At 34.8% G+C, this 14,025-nt stretch overlaps 1 long non-coding RNA gene across 1 annotated transcript in view; it reads left to right on the top strand.

The window, feature by feature from the left end:
* The window catches only part of LOC118598683, a 1,509-nt gene extending 473 nt beyond the window's left edge, over positions 1–1,036 (top strand). Inside the window, exon 2 of the long non-coding RNA XR_004947780.1 lies at positions 17–1,036. This is a non-coding gene — a long non-coding RNA (uncharacterized LOC118598683). The remainder of the gene's footprint in view (positions 1–16) is intronic.
* The last annotated feature ends 12,989 nt before the right edge of the window (positions 1,037–14,025 follow it).

The raw sequence follows: 14,025 nt of genomic DNA, 5'->3' as shown, positions 1-14,025 counted from the left end.
AAGTACAACTCAAGAGGTCAAATTAGCCATTTATTTGTAAATGAAGAGCATTTTCTCTGCAGCCTGCCTCATGGTCTTCGCCGTGTCCTGGCTGCATGGTCTGATTCCAACCCGTTTGTTTCTGGCTCTTGCAGGCTTGCAGGGGTGTGTCACCAGTACAAACACTTACAGATCATTTAATGTTCATACCAGAAGCCATCTTAACCAATATCACTGATCTCAGGCAACCCATCCCCCAATCATGACTCACTCCTACGTTCCTGAAACTGGCATTAACACATAATTGGAAATCAAAAAGTAATTAAAAAACAAGTGAATAGAAAGCAGGTAAATATGAAAAAACATTAATTAAAAAAAGTATTAAGATGCATAAAATGAAATCCATTTGAAAAAATTAATAAAATATAGTGTATGAAAAGCTTTTGCGAAAATATAGGACGTTTTTTGTGAAAATAAAATCCTACAACATACATCTTTGAACCTGGTCTAGTGGATCTTGTTGAAAATGAAAGCAATTGGCCAAAGTTGTTCCGAAGTTCCTGGGATTGGACGAAGTCTTTGTATTGTGTATTATATGTGACAAGTGGAGAAATTGCAACAGTGGAAAATCTTGGAGGGAATGTTTAAATATTCAAAAAATGAATATTTCGCAGTTCACTTTTTGCAGTCTCACTGTTTCGTAAATATTTTCAGTGCAGGTTTCCACCTGTTAGCTATTGATTTGTCAAGGAATCTCTTTTGTGCAGGGTCTTCTGTATAGAGATGCTGCATGAGCAGCTTGAAAAAGTTACATAAATCTTTGATGGCAAGCAGCTCTTCATTTTTTTTCTATAGTAATTTATTAGACATATAAATGTGAGGGAATTTACAGCCTTAAAACATTTGTAATCCTACTTTGCAGATTTTACTTATAATGGGGTATTTATGGAACATATATCTTGCAATAAACAAGGGAACACTGTATTGATGTTTGGACATGGCTCAGAAACTTTATATATTCCACAATTTTACACACCTGACAAAAAAAAAAAAAAAATTGTTATTATTGATTTATTTCGTAATAATAAACAATTGCTATTTTTTCTTCAAGAATTATTTTATTTGTGAAAAAAGTATTTTTCAATAGTTTGTTATTGTTCTTTGTTTATCCTTTGAACATAATTTAAGCTGGAAACACTCCGATCTCTTAATGTAGGTGCTTTGGACTGAAGAAATAATGAGGAGCCTGTCACCATAAGTTCCAAGTCTTACATTAAAATAAGTGTTTTAAAAGTAATTGGGCATAAATAATCTTTGAAAGCTTAAAGTTCCTAGAATATAGCATGTCAGAGAAGTTAATAAACTTTGTGCATTGTTCCCCAAACAGTGTCAGAGAGCTCATCTAAAATAGATTAAATAAATATTTAAAAGGCAAAGTTTGACACATGCTGCTTTGAACATTTAAAAACATCCAGTGTTTGAAAAAAAAAAATCCTCTAACTGAAGTGATTTTTTTTTTTTTTTTTTGTCATGCTGTTTACTCTTTGTGCATGTGCTTAAATCATGTGGGTGAAAATAAACATGAACTATGCAGTAGTTGTCAAAGCAGCTGCTTCTGAATGGTGCCACAGCTCATTAGGAGGCTATTTGAGACTGCTTGGAACTTTAAAGGTGCACATACTTCAGATGATTCTCCACAAGCTAGACACCTTTAAGACCCCACCATGGCTGGTATGTGGCTGTTTATGTAGGAAAGACAAGAATGAGAAAATAATAAAAAAAAAGACTGCCTGTAAGTTTCTAGACACATCTGAAAAAAAATAATAATAATAATAAGTCGGAAGCTTCAAGCTGTAATATTCCATTGTCTTTGTAGCTATTAACTTCTCTTTTCAATTCTTGACAGAATAATTAGCCACCACAATCTGACATGACTGCACAAACTCAGCTGAGCTTCCTGAACTCACAATCCTTTGAATTCCTTATTATTATTTTTATGGAGGGGATCTTTTACAGAGTGTGTAAAACTTTTTTCTTTTTTTTTTTTTTAAGTACATTTAAAATAGAAAAACATCAGTTTTTATTGAATATTTCTCAAAATCCCATGTGGACCTTGATACCAACTATGCTAAGCCTAATCTATTGATGCAGAGTGGGTTTTACACACAATATGCTCGTGAAAAGCAGGGAGGGCTTTGTGAATTTATCTTTGGCTCCCCCCGCAGTTCTTGGCTTTTAATTTTCTGATAACAGAAGAACACGAGTTTTCCCTCCTAAAAGACATAACTTGAAGCTCCAATGTGCAATTACAGCAGAATGAAAGTCTGAGCTTCTATAGCATAAGACCACAATGAAAGTTTTTATTCCAACTGAATTTTTCACAGAAGGATTTCGGTCAATAGATGTGGTCTTGATGTTAGGAATTATATTTCACCTGCTGTTATGTCTGAAACTCTTCCCTAAACCTCAAAAGCTCAACGTCCAAATCCTTCAAAAGCAGACAGCAAGAGTCACTTCCTAGCCTAACTAGCTCTTATCTGGGGGTACAGACTGTTCCAACATTTGACAAAATCCAAGCAGATTAGCACCGACTACGAGTTAAACGGGTCACCTTGAAGGTGTTAAAGATCATAATCTTTTCACATCGAGCAGAAAACCCTTAAGAGTTTGTTTTGTGAGGTCGGCAATGTTGGAATATCGTGCATGCAACGTTTTCTGTACCGTGAAATGCATCTTAAAATTTCACAATATTGAACAGTTTAACCAAGAAACTTGATTAAAAAAGTATTTATACTATTTAAATGATCAGTATTTCGGTAACATAGACATTTTTGTCAAGAAAATACAAACAGTGGGACAATTTATATATTACTTTTTATTGTAAAACAAATCATTTACCTATTTATGTATTTTTTTTGCTTGTTAATTCATTTATTTATGGTGTCGGTTACTAGTGCCTCAAATTAAAAAGGCTCTCCGTAGAACAATGTCCTCAGTGGCCTCTTCCTTTGTGAAAGTTGCATGATGTCCTGTGCAAGTCAATTACAGCACATTGTGGCCACATTGACTTGTTTGTGATCACTTTAACTTCCTCCTAGTGTCATGTTTTACTTGTTTGAATACTGTCATTTGTTCTCATTTGGTCTTTTCCTAAGTTTTTGTACAGGCTGTCGGTGATTCCTTACCTGTGGATCCTGTTGAGCAGTCACAGCTGCCTGCATCCAGCTGATTGGCTACGTGTTGGATTGTTTTGCTTATGCTTACATTCCCTATTCCATTAACTATTTGGTTTTGCTTGATGCCCCTGACTATGTATTAATATATTTTTGCGCGGCATAGATGATTTTTGACCCCTTTCGCTTGCCATAAACAATCAATGTGCATCGCAGTCTAGCACTTACTTTAAAATGTTGGCTGTGTGGAAATATTTCAAAGTTCATGAAGGCAATAAAAGATGTGCCGTTTGCAGCAGACATGAATACAGTTAACAGCAAAAAACGTAGAAGATATACATTTGTGCCACCTTGTAATGAAATTACTCAGTGGTATAAAGCAATGAAAACATCCTCACCAACTTGACAGTCGTAATCATTTTCATTTAATCTTGGATCTCTAAATTTAGCTAACTGGAGGCAAGTTTGTCTGATAGACATTTGAAATAAAATCATCAGTGCTATAAGGATCTTGAATCCAACCAAGATGGCAATTATCATGGAGCTAAAATTGTCTTTAAACTTGTTTCATTGAAAAGCATTTGACCTCAGTGCTCACATGCATTCTATCCATTATTTTTACACACAGCTTGAGAGAAATTAGCAGAAATTATAGGTATTTATTTACTTGAGTGTAATTTCTGCTACCCCCTGTAAGGTTTAGAACGATTTAAATGAATCCTGAAGTTATGTCGCCATATTGGCTTGAGTTTGCTGAAGTCACCAATCAGAGAATATGTCTTGATTTGTGCACACACTTCTAAAAATACTAAGTTAGAAAACAAAAAAAAAAGCTTTGTGACCCAAATGTATGTAAATTTACTTAATCAACAGGAAATGACTCTCTTCCAAAATCCAAACTCCAGTGGTTATTTGAGGAACTACAACTTTAGGTACATATGTGTTGGGATTTGACATGAATCAACAGTACAGGAGTTTTTCTTCACTGACAAAGTCAGTCACACATAGATAAAAATCATCTTCTCTGTTATAATTAAAAGTCATGACATGAAGTATTGTTTGCTTTGTTTGGTTATTCCATAAATAAAGACGATCATGAGCCAGGACATTTTTGTAGAATGTTTCTTCATCCGTAAATTTTTTTTCAGACAACTAAAGTAAAGTCAAATAAGAGTTATTCCGGTTCCAAAAAGTGATAATGAATGTTCCAAGCAATGAAAATCTTCCTGAATTTACTCCAACATCTTGGACAAACTCTGTGAACTTATTTATCTGTGGTGCTTACAAACTGTTACAATGAAATGCAATTTACAAGTGAGATAATGGAGAGTCATAAATTATCCAAAAGATAAACCATAAGACAGTTAGTCCTTGTGAACATAAATATGTGCCATAATTATGGATATCCATGTTTGAAAAGTACCAGTGGAAAAGTGACGGTCGACATTAGTAGAAGCTTTTTCCTCACTCCGGAACATTTTAATCACTAGAAAACATGTTTCATGCAATGGGGAAATAATGAAGATTAAGTCAGGAAGAAACTGAGCAGGATTTAAATTAAGCTGCTGACACTTTTAGACTACATTGACATAGAACATTAATTATTACAATATAAAAATGCCCTGAAGTCTGCTAAACACTTTATCTTTGCTGCCTGCAATGTTTCCATCTTCACACTGTTCAGCACTAATTTAGCAAGAACCCGTGAGGTCTTTGAACAGTCTGTTGACTAATGAATGCAAAATAATAGCCCACCACATCCCCATGCTGGTATTATTACTTTTTTGTTTGTGCATGTGTCACATCCTGAATGCCTGCATTAGCGATTGCATTTAGTTTTAATGATATTTAATAATAATTAAAAAATCTTTATAGACATCATTATTGTGATTTCATCTTGTAGACCTGCAAACCATTGAAAGCGTGTAGCTAAGAAACAATATTTGTGTGTTAAATTGCCTTTCAGATGTAAAATAGGGCTGGGGAGGCTAATTTTGAAAGCATGTTACGTGAAAAAAGGAGTGTTTTGTGTTCGTATTAAAATTTCAGATCTTGGACACTTTATTGGAGACCAGATGTTCATAAACAACCAGTCTTGGACACTGAATGTACAGGGCAAAACATTGGCTTGGAAATCCAATATGCTGTGAGTTTGTTGTCTTGGGATTGTTATATACTGCACTCTTTCTGTGGACAAAGTACGAAAAAGAAAACTGGTTTGAGATTTATGTTTATCGGTTATAATGACAGTGTTTCTGATGATGGAGGATTTGACCATAATGCAGATAGTTGAAGACTTCCTAGCTGATGAATATGGATGTCTTCTTTTTTTAAAGTTATTTTAGTGCATTTACACTCAGCATGGCGGAGGTGTCACGTTTCAATGTTAAGTCAATGTAAAGACATGGTAAGATGTGGTACATCATGGTTTGGGCGTTGGGCGCGGCAAGGTGCGGTGAGCGCATTAACCAATCAGGTGCTCAGCTTTGGGCATGTGACGTTTTTAGTGACTAGATCAATGGATAAAAATAAACATTCAAGATGAGGGTCACTGGGTTTCCGGAAACTGTCCCAGTTACTGTTGGGCGAAGGCGGGATAAACTAGACATAGCCAGCCCGCCACAGAGCTCATTGAGCTGGATCAACAGCTACGCTAGCCAGCCGCCTGGTGGATCGCCTCTCAGAATCTATATTTCATTGCTAAACCCTTTTAATGCTGTAACATTTGATTGACCCCTTAATTGTCTAAATTTAAATGGATTGTGTCTAAAGTAACCAGGAAATTGAAGAATAACTGCCTTTGTATCTTCTCCTACACAACCCATTACAAGAAGATGCTCAAACTTTTGGAGAGTTAGCCAGAGACCAACATCCACAACCATTGATTGCCATGGTCTGTCCTTTGTTTTAAATCTCTTTCAGCCAGTACAACCACTTGGTATTTGGTTCTGAATTCTGTAAACCAAAAATGAAACAATGAAGCTTTGTGTAGTCATGGCAACCTGACATGATTATTTTGAATTCTGTCCCAGAGCTGTGCTTAAGAGCATTTCATTTGAGGGCTTGACACAGCACCAAAACCCATTGTTTCTTGTGAGTTTGCACTGACAACAGGTTTTCATTGGGCTTCTTGGCTCATTGAGAGTCTCAACTATCTGTTGCTAAATGTCTGTCGATATTTTGTACTTGTAGTTTTATTTTCGGTCTCTTAGTTATATATTTTTTTACATGGTAGTTATTGCTGCATGTCAGACATAATTCAGTTCAAGCTTCTTCAGATAATGAAGTGTGGTTTAAGCTCCCTGAGCTATTTCAGTCTGCATTCTTGAGCCATTGCCTACTTCAAGGGTTACCACACTTCTGCACTGAAGCCATCACTTCCTTCCTCTAACAAGACTGTACCCATGTTCTTGTTTGGACCTTTTGTTTTTGGATGTGTCTGACAGCCACACTTTGAGTGAATGAGTGTTGTCATGCTGCAGTTTTTTTTTTTTTTTTTGTCCATTCACTGATTAATGACATGTATGTACAAGTGCAGGTCCAACAACTGTGTCTCATTTGTTGTTTGAAGATCTTTTTTTCTTCTTCTTTGGTTGGAAGTTGGTTTTCTGTTTATCATTCTGCTCATTTTCTGTCAGAGTTCTGTGTATCATGTATGGAAAAAAAAACGTGTTCATGTATCAATAATTATCCTGCATTTTGGTCTACCCTCAATCTGTTGTTTTACAGATGTAAGCATTAAATTAGCTTTGAATGGTTAGTGAGTTATAATATTTATGTGTACTTTTGGGTTCACTCAGTTATGGATTCTTTATTTTGTCCTTAAGTCCATGTATAAAAAAATGCATAAAAATTGGGGTTTTGGTGTTTTTAACATGTTCTTGAGGCATTTTTCTGATGATCGAAGACATGTAAAAAAAAAAAAACATTAAGCTTAAATTTTCATGTTTGAGTATTTCTTTTTTTAAATCATTGTGAATCTGGAGCAGATGAAAAAAATGTAAAAGATTAGATTACTTCAGAATTCTTCTAAACATTGTTGCCCCAATTCGGCAAAAATTCACAAGATTTTTTCTGATATTTCCTTGTATAAAACACGTTTTACATTTTCAACTCAACATGTCTTTAACTATTAAAAAGGCTGAAACAATAAAATAAAACATTTGTTTTTAATTAGTTGAGTGCTTTAATGTTTGGGACTGTTGAGATGGAGCTCAGTGACTTCATTAGGAAACTGTTCTGATTCATAGCAGCAACCGAAGGAGCAGGTAAAGTGGTAATGTGAAGAAGCTGAAAAGCTAAGTATAGCTGCACCACTGATGGTTCTCTGTGGGCTCTTTGGAGTGAGCACCTTTCATATTACACAATGCTATTAGATCATCAGATAGCATAAAATCTATTGATTGGCGCTGGTTTTAATGCACCTCATCTGTCTTAGGACCATCCCTTTGCTGGTCTACACGACAGAGTGTGCTGAACAATCAGGTGAAGCATCCCCTGCATCTTCTCTGATTTGTTCACAGTATTCATGGGCTGCAAAACTCCTGATGTCAGGCATTTAACTAAAAGCAAATCCATGTTTTGAAGCCATTTTCTGAACCCCAGCACATAAATGTAACAATTTGCCCTCCCGGTCGACGTGCTTTCAGGCAGTCATGCATGACCTGCAGCTATAACTCCTGGAAAGGTGACCTCTGCGAATTGCATGTGACTGACAAGGCATTGTCGGAGGCGATGATGGTATGCACAGCTGAATTCTCCATACCCAGAGGTATGTACGTGACAAATGTGATATGCATGGTGTTGGGAAAAGACAAAATGGCATCAGACCTTTGATGGGCACGGTGCCCTTCTTTAAATGACATTTAAATCTTTCTGCTTTTAATCACAAAATGTGTCACTTTCCCAGCAGCAGCAGCAATACTGACAACTTGCTAAGAGATGACAGAAGTAATCTATTGTTAAATTACTATGATTCAACATGACATTTATTATGGCTACAAGTCATTAGTAGATTATAAAATATTGTTTCATTCAATTTTATTCTCCAGAGTTTTAAAAAGTCTGGCTAGTGTCCATAATGCATATTTATGTACTGTACTTTGTCTGAGCTGTAATTACTAGTTTCATACAACAATTAAATCAAATCAAGTTATATTTATAAAAACTTTAATGTGAAAGCACCACAAACTGCTTTAAAAAACAAAACAAGTATAAGTTTAATGAAAAAAAAAATGTAATGATTGATTTCACGTTTATAGTAATCATTTTTTAAGAAAGTCCAGCTTCGAAAGTGAAGTGTAGAGCCAACCAATGTACATATTTATTTTGAAGAGATGTAATATAATAGATTAAATGTTAATAAATTAATTTCTGACATAATACATTTAATTATTTTGTTTCTGCTCTGCTTTGTTTTTCTTCATTTTATTTGTTGGATTCAACAAAAAAAATAAAAGAAAAAAAAAGTGGGGAGAGAGGTACTGGTCTCAAGACATATTTTTGGGATATTTTAAATTAACTAGGGGTGCAACAATTGATCAATCACTTGATCGATTGATCAATCATTCTGTATTCCCGTGATCCAACTAGATCTGTCTGAGGGAATTTGTCAAAATAATCAACAATAATTGACCTATACCACTCTATAATTGTTTCAAAATAAGATAAACCGATAATATGTATTGAAAAATACAATTTGAATTGAGACATGTTAAGTTTATTGTACTGTAAAGTATAAGCAACCAAATGCCATCACAGCACACAACACAGAAAAAAAGATCAAGCCATTGTTACAGACCAATGTGACCAAACCCTGAATTTTGCAAAGACATGTAACCATGCATATGGAAAAACAACAGTGGGCTGAGCTTTATGAAACTAAAATGTGACTGAATTTAATATGAATTCTTGTTTAACTGTGTGTTTGTGCACATATTTAATTTAAACTTGATCATCTTGCAGGAAATAGAAGGAATTTTGAAAAATGTACCTGCTTTGTTCATTATCCAGGTATTTTTCTCTGAGTCACACTGGTTGACATTTTGGCTAAAAATGTCTTTGATCCATTTTAGGTCAGTGAATTGGATCGAATCAGATCATTTAAAATCAACAAATATCGTCTATCAATCATATTGGCAACCACAAATTATTATATGAATTAAATTGTTGTTCAAATGAATCACTACACTGGAAAAGTGGGGTCCGGCAAATACAAAAGCCTAAATAAACAATTCCTGTTAAAAAGAAAAGGGCTAAAAAAACCAAAGTGACAAATGATGATAAATCAAAACACAGTTTAACAAAAAAAGTTGCTTTCAATGAGGAAATCTGGGAACAATGAACTATTCGTTAAATAAATATATTCATTATTGTGTTTTAGTTGACTAGTAGCCCTCAAGTTGCAGTTTGGGCAGCAATTCACAGACATGTTTGGAACAGTTTTCCCTAATAACTTTTAGGAATCAACAGGAATCAGGAATTTTGAGCAAATTGTATGTTCATATTTATGTTAATATTTATTTGTGGTTACCTGACAGAGATCCTGATATATTTTCCACCGGTCTTGTTGGCAGGAATGTCAGCCTTTTGTTGTTAAGTTCTGTGACATCTATTTGATGTCCACGCCGTCCTTAACAGACCTCAGATTGGCAGGCAGTCAAGAAACTTGTGTGACTTCAATGACTCAAGTGTCTCAGCACTTTGTCATCCTTATCTTCACACCACTAAGAACCATCACTTGCTTGGATTTGGATTGTACTATTTATAGCTCAGTAAAAAAAAAAACATTCTTGTGATTCTGTTTGTACTGAACCAGCCAAGTTATCTTATCTAAATCTCAGAGTCATGGTAAAGCAATCCATGCCAACTTCTTTTTTTATTTTGTGTACAGTCTCCATCTCCTCCCAGTGGGAAATGTAAGGTTTTTCAAAGTGCAATAGAGTAACTCTGTAATACTCAGATAAATTACTGCACATTAGTGGTTCAAAGAGTAAAGGTGGTCAATCCGTTGAACTTCAGAGAGGATCTTGTAAATGTTTTAACTGATATCTGCCACTTTGTCAACGTTATTGACAATTTTTACTTCTTTTGCTGCCAATCAAGATCTCCTCATGAGTGTTCAGCATCACTGTGAGAACCATGAACCATAAAGCTCTGGACATGAAATATGCTTAGAGCACTCTATTTTTATAGCAACAATTATCAATATTTGCAACACTATATCTATAATCATTGCAAAAAGGGGAAGTATATCCTTATTGATTTTAGTCCCTGATTTTTTTCTTTCTTGATTTTTTCTTCTTTATTGAATTACTTTTAATTTGTTTTGCAACTATGCTTGACTGGTTGATGAACCCTGCAAATGAGAGAAAAACATTAATATGAGAGGTTATATCATCCCCATAGAGTAAGTCAGTGTGCATAGCGGTGCCCTTTGGCTGTTTGATATTGTTTGACAGTCCAGTCAACAAATGTGAATATCAACCAGCATTTATTTTTCTTCTTAAACTTAAAAGAAAACATGAAATTGTGTCGTTTAAATTTCAGTGGGAGCAGACTTTACTAATTCTTATGATTTCCAAATACAATTATGTGCAGCTTTTTTTTTCTTTATTGAATATCATTTTCTTATTTTTCAAAATACATATTGAAAAAGGACAGAGGTGAAATATGTCTGATCTAAGCAAACAATGTGTAATGACTGAAATACGTTATTTAATATGAATATTTGAAATGGCAAAGTTATACTTGGCCCTCAGAATCATCTTTTTTTTCCTTTAATTGTCTTCAGGGGGAAAGTCCATTACATACTGGTAGAATAGCGTAAATATATTTTGAAGGTGAACTTCACAAGCTTTCATAAAATAAAAAATAAAAAAACATCCACAATACATCTTAGTAAAATGGATAGGAAACCTATTAGAAAAAAATAAAGACCTATTTCCTGCTTGGGCTGTTCATTTCTCCAAAGTCGAAATGTACCAGCCAGTCACTTTGGTAAAAGTTATGCAGAATCGTTTAAAAATACAGAGAAAATGAAGGATGACGTCTTTTGAAAAAATTTTCAATCAGATAGAGGAAAATAGATGTTCGAGGAAAATAGGAAAAAAAAGTGGAAAAGAATGCCAAACATTTGCATTAAATAGGCCATTGGTAACCTAGAATTGGGGTAATCAATCTGCAAACAGCGGCACCGTACAAAGTCTATGACCTGAGATAATAGCTCACACAGGGACTTGAAACATCCCATATTGATGATCCAACTATTGGTCCTTGAGTTATTTTCTTAGTATTCTTCTCCTTGTGTGCCCTTGTCTACATGACAAGAGTGAAATATAGTGTTGGTTCTACTAGAGGTGGTCCGATGGATCTAACAATGAAGTTGTTATCACTTTTTTGTTTTTCTTTGCTGAAAGTAACAGTAATGCATGTAGTTGCATCAAATATATAATACTGCAACTCATTCAGCAGAGAGTACAGCATGAAAACACTCAGCAAATATGACAAAAAGAAACACCTGAAAATATGTATTCCTACTTGGAACATTTGGAAGAAAAATGAAAACCTATATTTAATCTCATTCCCACTTCTCATGAATGTCTCTGTAACTCAAACCTTCCAACAAAAAGGAATTTCAACTTTATCCGTCCAATCACATATAGTTAATTTGTTGTCTATGTCCAAATTTGTGCATAATGTGGTTTTTGTGTACATCAATAAATGTTTAAAAAATGTCACATATTTGGAAGTCTGATTTAAAGCCAGTATGCATACAACTTAACATATGTCAAAAAATTGTTGGAGAAATCTATTTAGAAAAGAAATATACCATATTTTCAACACTATACGGCACACTTAAAAGCTTTAATTCTTTTCAAAAAAACGAATGTACCTGACGCTCTGTTAAAATGTATCTGTTTTATTACAAGTTGCAAACAAGGTTGGGTCTTATTGTGTGTATTCTAATGCAACAAGTGTGTAGTGGTATTGGACTGTTATGGGGGTTGGCCTATATAGCCACAGTATAACCCTACTGTGGGGTTAAGGGTTAAACTGAGAGTTGTGATGACGACCATTTAAAATAATTTGAAATTTGAAAAAAATAAATAAATAAATAAAAAGTAAATAAGTGATACATTACCTATTAATAATAAAAAAAAAGCTTTGCTTGATACTAATTTTATTACAGAAGGTATAAATTAAGTAATTATAATTCATTTTTGCATGCTGATCCAATCAATTAATGGGTTTGATATATTGAAGTATATATTGTCTATTTATTTCTATTTTATGTATGATCTGTAAATTTGTATTATTTAATTGTCTGTGGATTTTATTTCTGTTTTGTCCCCCATCATGCTCACCAGGCTTCATCTCCCCATCCATCGGTTGTTTATCTGGGGTTTGGGTCACAGGAGCAGCAGCTTCCGTAAGAAGGACCAGACCTCCCTCTTTCTAGACGCTTCGTATAGCTCTTGTGGGGGGAAAATTGCGGCATTTCTAGGCCAGCTGAGAAATATCATCTCTCGTGCAGATTCTGGGGGTGTTCTAGCCCCCCTCCAGGTTAAACATGCCCCACGTTTATTATTTTCAATTTGGCCCATTTCCAAAAAGACATAAAAAAGAAATAATGAACAAATTACAAGTTCAGCCTGCAATAATTAAAATCACCAAACATAATTTTTCAAATGTGGATCCTTTCTAGCTGTCCTGATGGAAGCCATAAACAACAAAACTGTTTGCAGTTTCATAAAAATACCAGTCAAACAGATGTAAAATAATACTCATTATGTCAATTTAGAACAACAAACAAACAAATTATAATTTGCTTTGGAATGCATCCGTCAAGTAATACATATGTCTTGTTATTTTGTACTTTAGAGGAAGAATTAGTCTGATTTGGTACGTTATGTACAGATGCTGTAAAGTCTAGAAAAAAGGAAAATAAATTACTGCGCGGTTTGATTCCAGTGTCGGCTGGGGCAGTTTGGCTCATCTTAAAAGAAAAAAAGGGTGAGCATCATGCAGACTGGAGCTAAAAATAATCTAGTGTGTGGCCACCCTGGCATTGATGGAAGAAGCATCTGCATACAGTATCCTTCTTCATCAGTGTCAACCATAATCAATTCCTGTCTATTCACAGCAATGCTAATATCAGTGCTTTAGTCCAAAATTTAGAGTTGCAAGCAAGCTTTTTTAATTAGCAGATAAATCTATTATCTTTAAAGATTTTTCTTTTAGTGAAGCCACAAAAAACAAGAAATGTGGCTGTTTGGTTAACATAGCAACCCATTCAGTAAAGCTCTGCCTCTTTATGTATTAATGCAGCAATATTAAACCGCTTTCGGTGCAAGTGAATATGAAAACAAATAGGCCTTTTCATTAATCATCTTCATGCCAGAGTCTTCAGAGTGTGAGAGGCTCGCATAATGGCGGTCATGGCACCTGTCGTAATTCCAATATCCCCCCATAATCTACCTTGACCAGGCTGTTTTGAGTGAAGAATCTGTTCTAGTCCACAGGCAGGGCCACCATGAAACAATTTCCAATTAGTATTCATGGGCAGTGCATCCATATTTTTTCTGCCTGGAAAAAGATAATCAAAAATTTAAAATGTATATTCTTCTTTTGTCGCCCCTGACAGAAAACAATTGTCCGACTCTGGCCTTGGTTACGGGGGAATTGAACTCTCACTTTCAATATCTTGTCACTTCACATACACAAATGTGGAGTTGGCACTGTGGGGGTGTGCACACAGGTGCACATAAACAGAACCTTGTAACCCATACTGTACATTATAAGAGTAACTAATATCTCCCTTAGCGGATCATGTTGGATGACTCTTCATTGAAGAGAAGGAAAAGCAAGAAAT

This window comes from Oryzias melastigma, linkage group LG4 (assembly GCF_002922805.2).
Source record: "Oryzias melastigma strain HK-1 linkage group LG4, ASM292280v2, whole genome shotgun sequence".
Classification (NCBI taxonomy): Eukaryota; Metazoa; Chordata; class Actinopteri; order Beloniformes; family Adrianichthyidae; genus Oryzias; species Oryzias melastigma.
This window is presented reverse-complemented; position numbering and strand designations above follow the sequence as displayed.